Genomic DNA, 10,783 nt, shown 5'->3' with positions numbered 1-10,783 from the left:
GTTCTGTTTCTCTAAAGAATCTTTCGTAATACATTCATCCTTTCACTCAATGTGAAACAATTATTGGGCACCGATTGTGGGCTCTGTTAGAGCAAATAAGACAGAGTCCCTGCCCTCAAGTAGGGAACAGATAAATGACTTCCCAAGTACAGTTACTGTGACGTGGGTATGTTTTAGGGACTTTAGGTCCACAGTGGAGGAATGCTAAATGGGTAACCAAGAGCTGTGAGGCAGGAGATGCTTTATAAAAGGTGATGATGCTTAAGTGAGTTCTGAAGGATGAATATGAATTATGAAATCAAATGAGGGGCCAGGCATTTCACACTCCATGGAGTGTGGAAACGAGTGGCAGCATTTCCACATATGTTGCTCAGGAGTTCTGGGTGGCAGGAGCCGATGGGAGTTGGAGGGAGTTGAGCGCTGAAGCTAGAGTAGCGAGCAGGGTCCACTTCAGGGGAAGACCCTTATGCTGAAAATCATAGGGAGCTATGCAAGGGATTAAAGCAGAGGTGAGAGAGACCTGTGTTTTAGAAAGATGCCTTGGCTATTAGGTGGAAGCTGGCTGGGAGGGGAAGTCTGCTGTGGAGCCAAGAAAGACCTGAGATAAGGCGTGGGGACGGAGCAGAGAGGATGGCAGTGAGATGTCATCATGCACTCCAAACCTATTTGGGGAACATCTGTTCTGAGCCAGGCACTCTGCTCAGTGATGGGTTCCATAACGAACAACACAGACACTGCTGCTCTGGTTGTGAGCGTGGCTGTGGAACTGAAAGGAGCTGGTGTTGACCTGCAGGAGAGGGCGTGGTCAAAGGTGACTTCCTGGTTTTAGCCTGAAGGAAGTAACCACTGAGATGGGAACACCAGAGAAGGAACAAGTTCGGGTGTCCGATGAGTTCACTTTGGAGTTTGAGAGCTTGTGCCTGAGGGACAACCAGTAGACACTGTCCAGAAGATTCTTGATCTGGTAGTATGGCGGGCAAGAGAGCTATGGGCCCAGAAGAAAGACTGGGAAGAAGCCAGTGATTAGAATGAAATCAGGAAAAACAGGCTTCAGGGTAAGAACATGGAAATGTAACACAAAATATGTGTTTTGAGAAATGTGGGGTTTTCCACCCCCCAACCCTGTGGAGTGGATTTACTGCCATCATCACATTGTCAAAGGATTGAGAAAATACGAGGTCAGACAATTAAGTTTGCGAACTCATCCTAGAAAAAGTGCTACATGCCTCATTGCTGAATATCACTACAGTCACCTTCGAAGCACTCCCCTTGGGAAGCTTTGCACCAACGCCAGCACCTAGTCCACCCTTCAAAGCAATTTTAGAACTCTTTCCTGACATGGCCATCAGAGCTGTCGTATTACCCTTAATGTCCTGAACCTCAACAAAATGTCTTCCTTACAATATTTCCTTTATCTTCAGGTAAAGAAAGAAGCCATTGGGGGCCAGATCAGGTGAGTAGGGAGGGTGTTCCAATACAGTTATTTGTTTACTGGCTAAAAACTCCCTCCCAGACAGTGCCGTGTGAGCTGGTGCATGGTCGTCATGCAAGAGCCATGAATTGTTGGCGAAAAGTTCAGCTCACCTAACTTTTTCATGCAGCCTTTTCAGCACTTCCAAATAGTAAACTTTGTTAACTGTTTGTCAAGTTGGTACAAATTCGTAATGAATAATCTCTCTGATACCAAAAAAGGTTAGCAACATCATTGCAACAAGTTCATGAACTTAATTGTCAGACCTTGTATACCCCCCAATTATGAACCACTGAGGTAAAATGGGGTGAGCAGGTGACTAACCATGGAGCCCTAGGAAATGGCAACATCTAAAAGGCAGCAGCAGAAGAGGCAGCTGAGAAGAAATGGTTGTAGGAGGAAGCCAGGACAGTGCACCATTACAGAAGCCAAGAGAGGGGTGTGTTCCAAGACCGCGGAGGTGCTCAGCCACACCCAGTGGCGCAGAGAGCAGGGGAGACACATATCAGCCGTTTCATTCGGAATTGAGGAAGTAGCCAGAGGAGAACCCGATATAGAAGTCTATTTTAACGTCAGAAAGACAGCGACACAGCACATGTTTATATGCGACAAGGAACAAACCAGTAGAGAAGGGGAGGAGTCTGGTGAGCAGGGCTCCAGGCGGCATCAGTCCTTACCCTTCAGAAAAGCAGTGTCCATGCCAGGGCGACAGTGGCTCACACAGAGCAGAAGGAAGCTGTCACGCAGGGGACCCTGCTCGCTGCGCCATTTGTCGTGCAGGGTCTCAGCTCCCACTCCCCGCCCAAGAGTGCAGGACACGGTAAGGCCAAAAAGGAACACCCACGGAGCCATAGATAGGGGAATCAAACCAATATATTCTCGCTGGTGGCTGGGCTGGAGACACAGGAAGCAGGATCTACATAATCTGCCTAACAGCAGTCCGCGCTTGCCAACCACCATCTTCTTGCTAGCCCCCATTCCTTCTCTGCTAGCGTAGCCACAGCCGTTATATTAGTGGCCAATGGCTTACGGGTTACAGCTGACGGCCAACTAGCTACAGCTGCTGGCATCTGATCACAGTTGATGGCCATTTACTACCCGAGCCAGCACCTTTCTATGTGAGGCCGAGAGCCTGGAAACTGTTTTTTGGGGTTTTGTCCCCACAGAAGCCTAGTGACGGGAGTGAAGGCCGCCCTGTGCAGCCTGTATGGAGGCTAGTTCGGGAGACTGACAGCGTGGTCCCAGGAGGAACAGCCAGTGACCTTGTGCAGCTTGAGAGGCCTCACGGGGACATGGTTAACTGTTTTCAGAGGAAGGGTTTTCCCAAGGCAGAGGGAACGTTTTCTGGATCCAGAACTAATTAAACAGATATATTTGATTTGGTGGCAGAATGAAATTTCTAAACTCACAGCTGCTAGGAGAGGTAGTAAGCTCCTCGTCTTCAGAAGTGTACACACAGAAGCTGGGCCATTGTTTGGCAAGGCTGGTACGCAGACAATGCAAGCATCAGGTGGGGGTTAGATTAGAGGCCCTTTAAAACTCTTTTGGGCTTGGGAATCTCTAACATATCAGGCCTTACTGGTTATCTCAGAGCATTTTGTGAAATGGTCAAAAAGACTATTTTGATGCATTTTATTTTAAAAAGTATGCCACATGTTTCTTATGAGATTGGAATTAGAAAGGAATAGTATAGCTTAACAAAACAGTATACCTAGCAAGTGCGGTAGCTCTTGGAAGGAAATCATTGGCTTAGGATTTTGGATCTGAGAAGTTCCCAACGGTCACTCAGGAAGCCTGTAATAAAAGGGCAGATAACCCTTTATTCTGATTCTGGAGAGCTGGGTGGCCCCAGGAACCTGCAGTTTAATCAAGCGACACCGCTCTACCCTACCTCACCCCCACCACCAAGCATTTCATGGGACAGATCCCAGGACTCCTCTCTGAGAAACTAGACCAAGATGCTGGAATGATTGTGACACGGATCTTCCAAGTGAAGTGCTCTGTAAATCTCAGGGTACTTTGCAGATAGGAAACTAGGCTTAGCAATGTTGGGGGTGGGGCTTGCTGGGAAAGTCAGTGTGTAACTCTCAGACTGACTCTCAGGTCCCGTATTTCCCCATGGCAGTGAGCGGGTAAATGAAAAATTTTGCAGGCCTTAATCTCCCTCACTTGCACCACTTCCATCTGGGGCAAATAGGAGGCTGCAATCACCAGCCTATAAAATGAAATAATGACGGTTGGGTCCTGCTTTCTCCAGGAAGGAGGTATTAGGTTGGTGCAAAAGTAACTGTGTTTTTTGCAGTTATTTTTAACCTTTTAAACTGCAATTACTTTTGCACCAACCTCATAAAACAAATCAAGTATAAACCCCTTCAGAAAGCCTCTCCCTCTACCTTGCTCAGAGGACTCAAAAAGCAGCCAAGATGGAGTAATGGGACCAGCTTCACCATCTGGAACAACAAAAACGGATATTCTTCTGAATATCTAAAGCACCAGTTTTAAAACACTGGACATCAGGTAGGGAAGACAGTGATCCCTGAGAGACAGGAATAAAATAAGGTGAGCCCTGCAATTGCTCCAGCTTACTGCCAAGAGAGCGTTTCCAGGCTGCAGCACAGAGAAAGGAATCCAGGCAGACAGAGCCTAACAGAATCTATGGATTGAGGAAACGGAATGTAGAGTTCAGAGAAAGCAAGGCAGCTAGAGGTCACTGGACGAAGCTGTAGACACAGAGAGCTGCAGTGAGGGCCCCTCAAGTACTGAGCACAGCACTGATCAGCACACGCATGTGAGGAAACCACCCCAGGTCAAGGAAAGAACCACCTAACTGATGGCCACACAGGGCTGGGAAACGCTGGACTGGCTAAATTAACATCAGACAAAGATTTCAGAAAAGAGACTACTACCAGAGATAAAGAAGATCAGTTCCTAATGATAAATGGGTTAATTCATAAAGAAGACACAACAATTTTAAACATGTATGTGCCTAATAACAACTTCAAAACATATGAATCAAAATCTAGTAAACTTGCAAGGAAAAACAGACAAATCCACAATTCTAGCTGGAGATTTAAATAACCCCCTCTCGATAATTCATAGAAGTAGAAAATCAGCAGGATATAGTACGCTATGAACCGACAAGACCTGATTTATAGGCTCCCTAAGCAGCAGAATGTACATTTTTCTCAAGTGCACACAGAGTGGTGTATTTCTAGCAAGATCGACAAAGAAAAAAAGAGGATATCAGTGAAATTGACAAACCTCTAGCTAAACTGATCAGGAGGAAAAAAAAGGGGCGACACACATTATGAATATCAGGAATAAGAGAGGTGGCATTATGACCGATTCTATAGACACTGAAAGGATGATAAGGGAATATTACAAATAACTTTATGCCAATCAATTCAACAACTTTGAAGAAATGGATAAATTCCTTAAAAGATATTACCAAAGTTCACTCCAAACGAGGTAGATAATTTGAATACTCCTGTATCTATGGTAGAAGTTGACATTTTAGTTTAAAACCTTCCTACAAAGAAAATTCCAAGAACAGGTGGCTCCACTTATGAATTTCATCAAATATTTAAAGAAGAAATAATACCAATTCCATACGAACTATTACAGAAAACTGAAGAGGAGGGAACACTTCCCAACTTATCTATGAGGCCCACATTACTCCGATACCACAACTTGACAAAGACATTATTTTATCAAGAAAAAGGAAGTGCAGGGCAACATCCCTCATGAACACAGATGAAAAAATTCTCCACACAATTTTAGCAAATCAAATTCAACTATATAGATATAGATAGACATAGATGATAGAGATAGAGACATATATAGATATATCATAATACATTATGACCAAGTGGAATTTAGCTCAGGAAGCAAGATTAGTTTAACATTTGGAAAGCCATTCATGTAAGTCACCACATTAACAAAACATCATCTTAATAGATGCAGAAAAAACATTTGAAAAAATTCAACATCCATTCCCGACATAAACTTTCAGCAAACTAGGAATAGAAGGAAACTTTCTCAGTCTGAGAAAAGGCATCTACAAAAAACCCACAGCTAACATCTTACTCGTGGTGAAAGACTGAATGCTTTCTCCTCTCGATCAGGAATCTGTGAGGCCAGTAAGGCCTGTGTCTGCTCTCACCAATCCTACTCGACTCGTCAACAGCCACTAAACTAAGAAATAAAAGACATGCAGATTGGAAACAAAGAAATAAAACTGTCTTTATTCATAGATTATATGATTATCTACATAGAAAATCTGGTGGCATCTACAAAAAAAATTCTAGAATTAATGAGTTTAGCAAGGTTGTATGATACATGACCAAGACACAAAAATTACGTGTATTTTCATATACTAGAAATTAAAATTCAAAAATACTCCCTACCATCAAAAAATATGAAATACTTAGGGATAAATCAGACAAAGGAGATACAAACCTGTACACTAAAAACTATAGAACATTACTGAGAACAAAATACAGGAACAAATGTAATGTCATTATGGGGGAGACGACTCAACGATGTTGATAGCAGTTCTCCCCAAATTTGATTTGTAGTTTCAATGCAATCCCAAAGATAATTTCAACAGAACTTTTCCACAGAAATTAGCAAACGGGGTATAAAATTCATATGGAAATGCAAAGGACTTGAATAGCCAAAACAGTTTTGAAAAAGAACAAAGTAGGAGGACTAAAACTATATAATTCCAAGACGTATTATAAAGTGACAGGAATCATGCCAGTGTGGTATTGAAATCAAGACAGACAAATAGATCAATGGAGCAAATAAACCACAAATAAATGCATAACTGATTTTTTTTTTACAAAGATGCAAAGGCAATTCAATGGAGAAAGGAATGTCTTTTCAACAAATGGTGCTGAAACAATTGAATTCCATGTGCAAAAACAACAACAAAAATTTGATTCATTTCTTTTACCATCTACAAAAATTAACTCAAAATGAAGCATAGACCTAATTATAAAACCTAAAACTATAAACCTTCTAGAAGAACACATAGGATAAAATTCTTGTGACCTTGGGTTAGGCAATGATTTCTTAAATATAAAAATAAAATCCATAAAAGAAGAAATTTGATAAATTGGACTGCATCAAAATAAAAAACTTCTGCTCTTTGAAAGACCCTGTTAAAAGAATGAAAAAACAAGCTACAGACTGGGAGAAATATTTGCAAGTCATGCATCTGATAAAGGATGTGTATTCATAATATATAAAGAGCTCTTAAAACTCAATAATGAAAAACAAGTGATTTAATAAAATAAAAAAATATTTGAACAAACCCTTCACCAAGGAAGATATATGGATAGTAAAAAAGCACATGAAAAGATGCTCAACATCATTAATCATTAGGAAAATGCAAAGTAAAACGGCAATGATAAGCTACGCCACACCTGTTAGAATAGCTAAAATTGAAGGCTGACCATGTGCTGACAAGCATACAGAGCAACTGGAACTCTCATATTCTAGTGGCGGGAATATAAAATGATACAACCACTTTGGAAAACAGGCAGTTTCATAAAAAGTTAAACATACATCTACCACAGTCAGCCATTCCACTCCCCCAAGATAAATGAAAGCATACATCCATTAAAGAATTGTACATAAATGTTTACAACAGCTTTATGTGTAATAGCCAAAACTGGGGATAACCCATTAACAAATGAATGGGTAAGTGAAAAGTGCATCTCTTCAGCCTGAAATGCACAAATTATGGTATATCCATACAACAGAATACTACTCACCAACAACAAGAATGACTATTAGGCATGCTACAATAAATCTCATAATAGTTATACCGAGTGAAAGAAGCCAGACAGACACACACACAAAAGAGTACATACTATATGATTTCATGTATATAACATTCTAGAAAAGTACAAACTAATCCATACTGATGGAAAATAAATCTGTGGGGCCGACGCAGTGGCTCAGGCGGTTGGATCTCCGTGCTCCTAACTCCGAAGGCTGCCGGTTCGATTCCCACATGGGCCAGTGGGCTCTCAACCACAAGGTTGCTGGTTCAACTCCTTGAGTCCCACAAGGGATGGTAGGCTCAGCCCCCTGCAACTAAGATTGAACACACGGCACCTTGAGCTGAGCTGCAGCTGAGCTCCCGATGGCTCAGTTGGTTGGAGCACAGGCTCTCAGCCACAAGGTTGCCAGTTCAATTTGGGCTGCGCCCACTGCAACTAGCAATGGCAACTGGACCTGGAGCTGAGCTGCGCCCTCCACAACTAAGACTGAAAGGACAACAACTTGAAGCTGAATGGCACCCTCCACAACTAAGATTGAAAGGACAACAACTTGACTTGGAAAAAAGGCCTGGAAGTACACACTGTTCCCCAATAAAGTCCTGTTCCTCTTCCCCAATAAAATCTTTAAAAAAAATAAAAAAAGAAAGAAAGAAAAGAAATCTGTGGTTGTCTGGGTACGGAATGAGGATGGGGAGGAGTGAGAGCAGAGGATTACATTGGGGCACAAGGACACTTGAGAATGATGGACATATTCATTACCTTAATTGTGATAGTTTCATGAGTATATACATACAGCAAAACTTATGAATGTGTACATTTTAAATATATATAGCTTACTGTATGTCAATTATACTTCAATAAAGCTGTTTTTAAAAACTCATTGAAGGGGCGGCCAGTTAGCTCAGTTGGTTAGAGCGCAGTGCTCTTTAACAAGGTTGCCGGCTTGATCCCCACATGGGCCAGTGAGCTGTGCCCTCCACAACTAGATTGAAACAACTACTTGACCTGGAGCTGATGGGTCCCGGAAAAACACACTTAAAAAAATAAAAAACAAAAATAAAACTTCATTGAACTGTATACTTAAGATCTGTGTATTTCATTGTATGTAAATTATATCTCAATTAAAAAAAAGTTTTTAAAAGTCTCAGAGAAACCACTTCTCCCTTGACCTGCAGTTGCTGGGTGGCCCTCAGAATCCCAGAGGCAGCCACCAGGCAGTGCCACTTGGGGCAGGTCCCTTCCCTCTCTGGAAAGCTGTGTCCTCCTGTCAAAAGTCTGGCTGGGTTCTGAGATCCTCACCAGCTCTGATGTCTGCGGTTCAGTGAGTCTAAGGATGAACAGAGAGTCCCAGGCAAACAGTGATGCCAGAGGGTTAAACCAAACCAAATTTCCAGTCCAAACCCTGGGGCGAAGGCTGAGCCACTTTAAATTCCATCCATCTATCCCTTCATATTTGCACAGCAAAGAACCCGTTGTACTTAAAGTACCGATATTGGAGCTTGGAGCCAGGCGGGGAGGCTGGGAGATGGCAAATATTGACTCAGGCTGCGGGTTCTCACTGCAGGCTGTGGCATTAAATCCTCCACTCTGCTGATGTGAACCAAGGGACCGACTGCCCTGGCTTGCCGCCTGCCCTGGGCTCTGCATCTTTCTGGACCCAGCTTATGGAATGCTGTTGGGGAGTTTGCTACTGCATCTGCTTTCTGAAGAGGAAGACCCAATAAGTAAGGAAAAAAGAAATGCTGTTCTGCCAGCACCAAACACCTCCTGCTTACAGGCTGCTGCCCCCTGGCCTGGGCTCCAGGAGCCCCTGCTGAGAAAGAGTGGGCTATTAAGGAGGGGTATGGTGGGCTCTGGATTTAGGCCTGTCAAGGTTTGGTCCTGGCTCCACCTTTTAAAGGCTGTGTGATCTTAAGTAAGCAATTTTACACCTCTGTAAAGTGTGCATAACCAAAGCAGATTCCTGGAGGCTATGAGGATTAGAGAAAATGAGATATAAGAGACAAGACACACCAAAGTTTGCAATGTACTAAATGCTCACTGAATATTCGCTATTAGCATTCACCCAAGCCCCTAGCACAGCGCTTTGGCACTTCCCTTTCTTCAACTAGAAGCTTTACTGTTTCCAAATGGCGTGTGCATTCCAGATCTCACTTTTTCTTCTCCATAAGCCTGCAATCTAGTCTGACCATGACATCCTTGCTCCTAATGTACAGAGGAGGGGAGCCTTCTTTGCAGCCCCTCTGCAGAAGGAGGAAACCAGTGCATTCCTCCTGCTGAAATCCCCTACCAGCATCCTGCAGCCTGGAGTCAAGTTCACTTGCTGCAGCCCAGGATCTGAGGCTCTTCTTCACTCTCTGGTCACAGGGAACTGCTTCATGCTCTTCAGCTGGGACTGTCCTATCCCTGCTCAGGTACCATCGCCACTGGAAGCTTCCAGACCTCATGAAGCATAGCATAAAATAGCAAACTACCTTGGCTAAGTGCGCAGACACCTGGCTCTGCGCCCCTCCAGTCATGCGCCCTGCTTGGCCTAAGCCTCCTGTAAAAGCATTAATGCAGGGTCTCTGGTCTCACTCCCGGCGGGTAGACACAGAATATGGTGAGGCCAAACAGGAACACCCATGGAGCCATAGACAGGGGAGTCATACCACTATATTCTCAATGGCAGCTGGTCGGGACGCAAAAGCAAACATCCGCCAGGACCCCAACGAGGGGTCTTCTTGCACCCCAGTCTCGCAGGCGGCCAGTTGAGGCACAGGAAGTAGGATCAACACGATCCACAAACCACTTGCTAGCCGCAATCCACGCTTGCTAACATAGCCACGGCAGTTATCTCAGTGGCCAATGGCTAACTGGTTACAGCTGATGGCCATCTACTACCCGAGCCAGCACCTATCCACGTGAGGGCAAGAGCCTGGAAACTGCTCTCCAGGACTCCTTCCCTACAATGCTCTCACCACAGTGCCTACTTCATAGGAAGTGCTCACGAAGTGCTAACGTGTGCACCTAGAAACCTGGCTTTTACATCTGTGACAACATGGATGGATCTTGAGGGTATCATGCTAATGAAATAAGTCAGACGGAACGGACAAGAACCATATGATTTCATTCATGTGGGATATAAAAAAGAAAGCAACGAACAAACCGAATAAAAAAACTCAAACACAGACAACAGTATGGTGGTTACCAGAGGGAAAGGGAGTTAGGGGAAGGATGAAGAGGGTAAAGGGGGTCAAGTACATGGTGACAGAAGATTAGACTGGGTAGTGAGCACACAATGCGATATACAGACGTATGATAGAATTGTACACCTGAAACTTACATAATGTTATTAACCAATATTACCCTATGTCATGCAGGGACTCTGGTCCCCCTCCCCGCATAAGAATGCAGGACACGGTGAGGCCAAAAAGGAACATCCACGGAGCCACAGATAGGGGAGTCACACCACTGTATTCTCACTAGCGGCTGGGTTGGAGACACAAAAGTAAACATCCGCCAGGACCCCAACGAGGGA

This window comes from Rhinolophus hipposideros (assembly GCF_964194185.1).
Source record: "Rhinolophus hipposideros genome assembly, chromosome: 8".
Taxonomy (NCBI): Eukaryota; Metazoa; Chordata; class Mammalia; order Chiroptera; family Rhinolophidae; genus Rhinolophus; species Rhinolophus hipposideros.
This window is presented reverse-complemented; position numbering follows the sequence as displayed.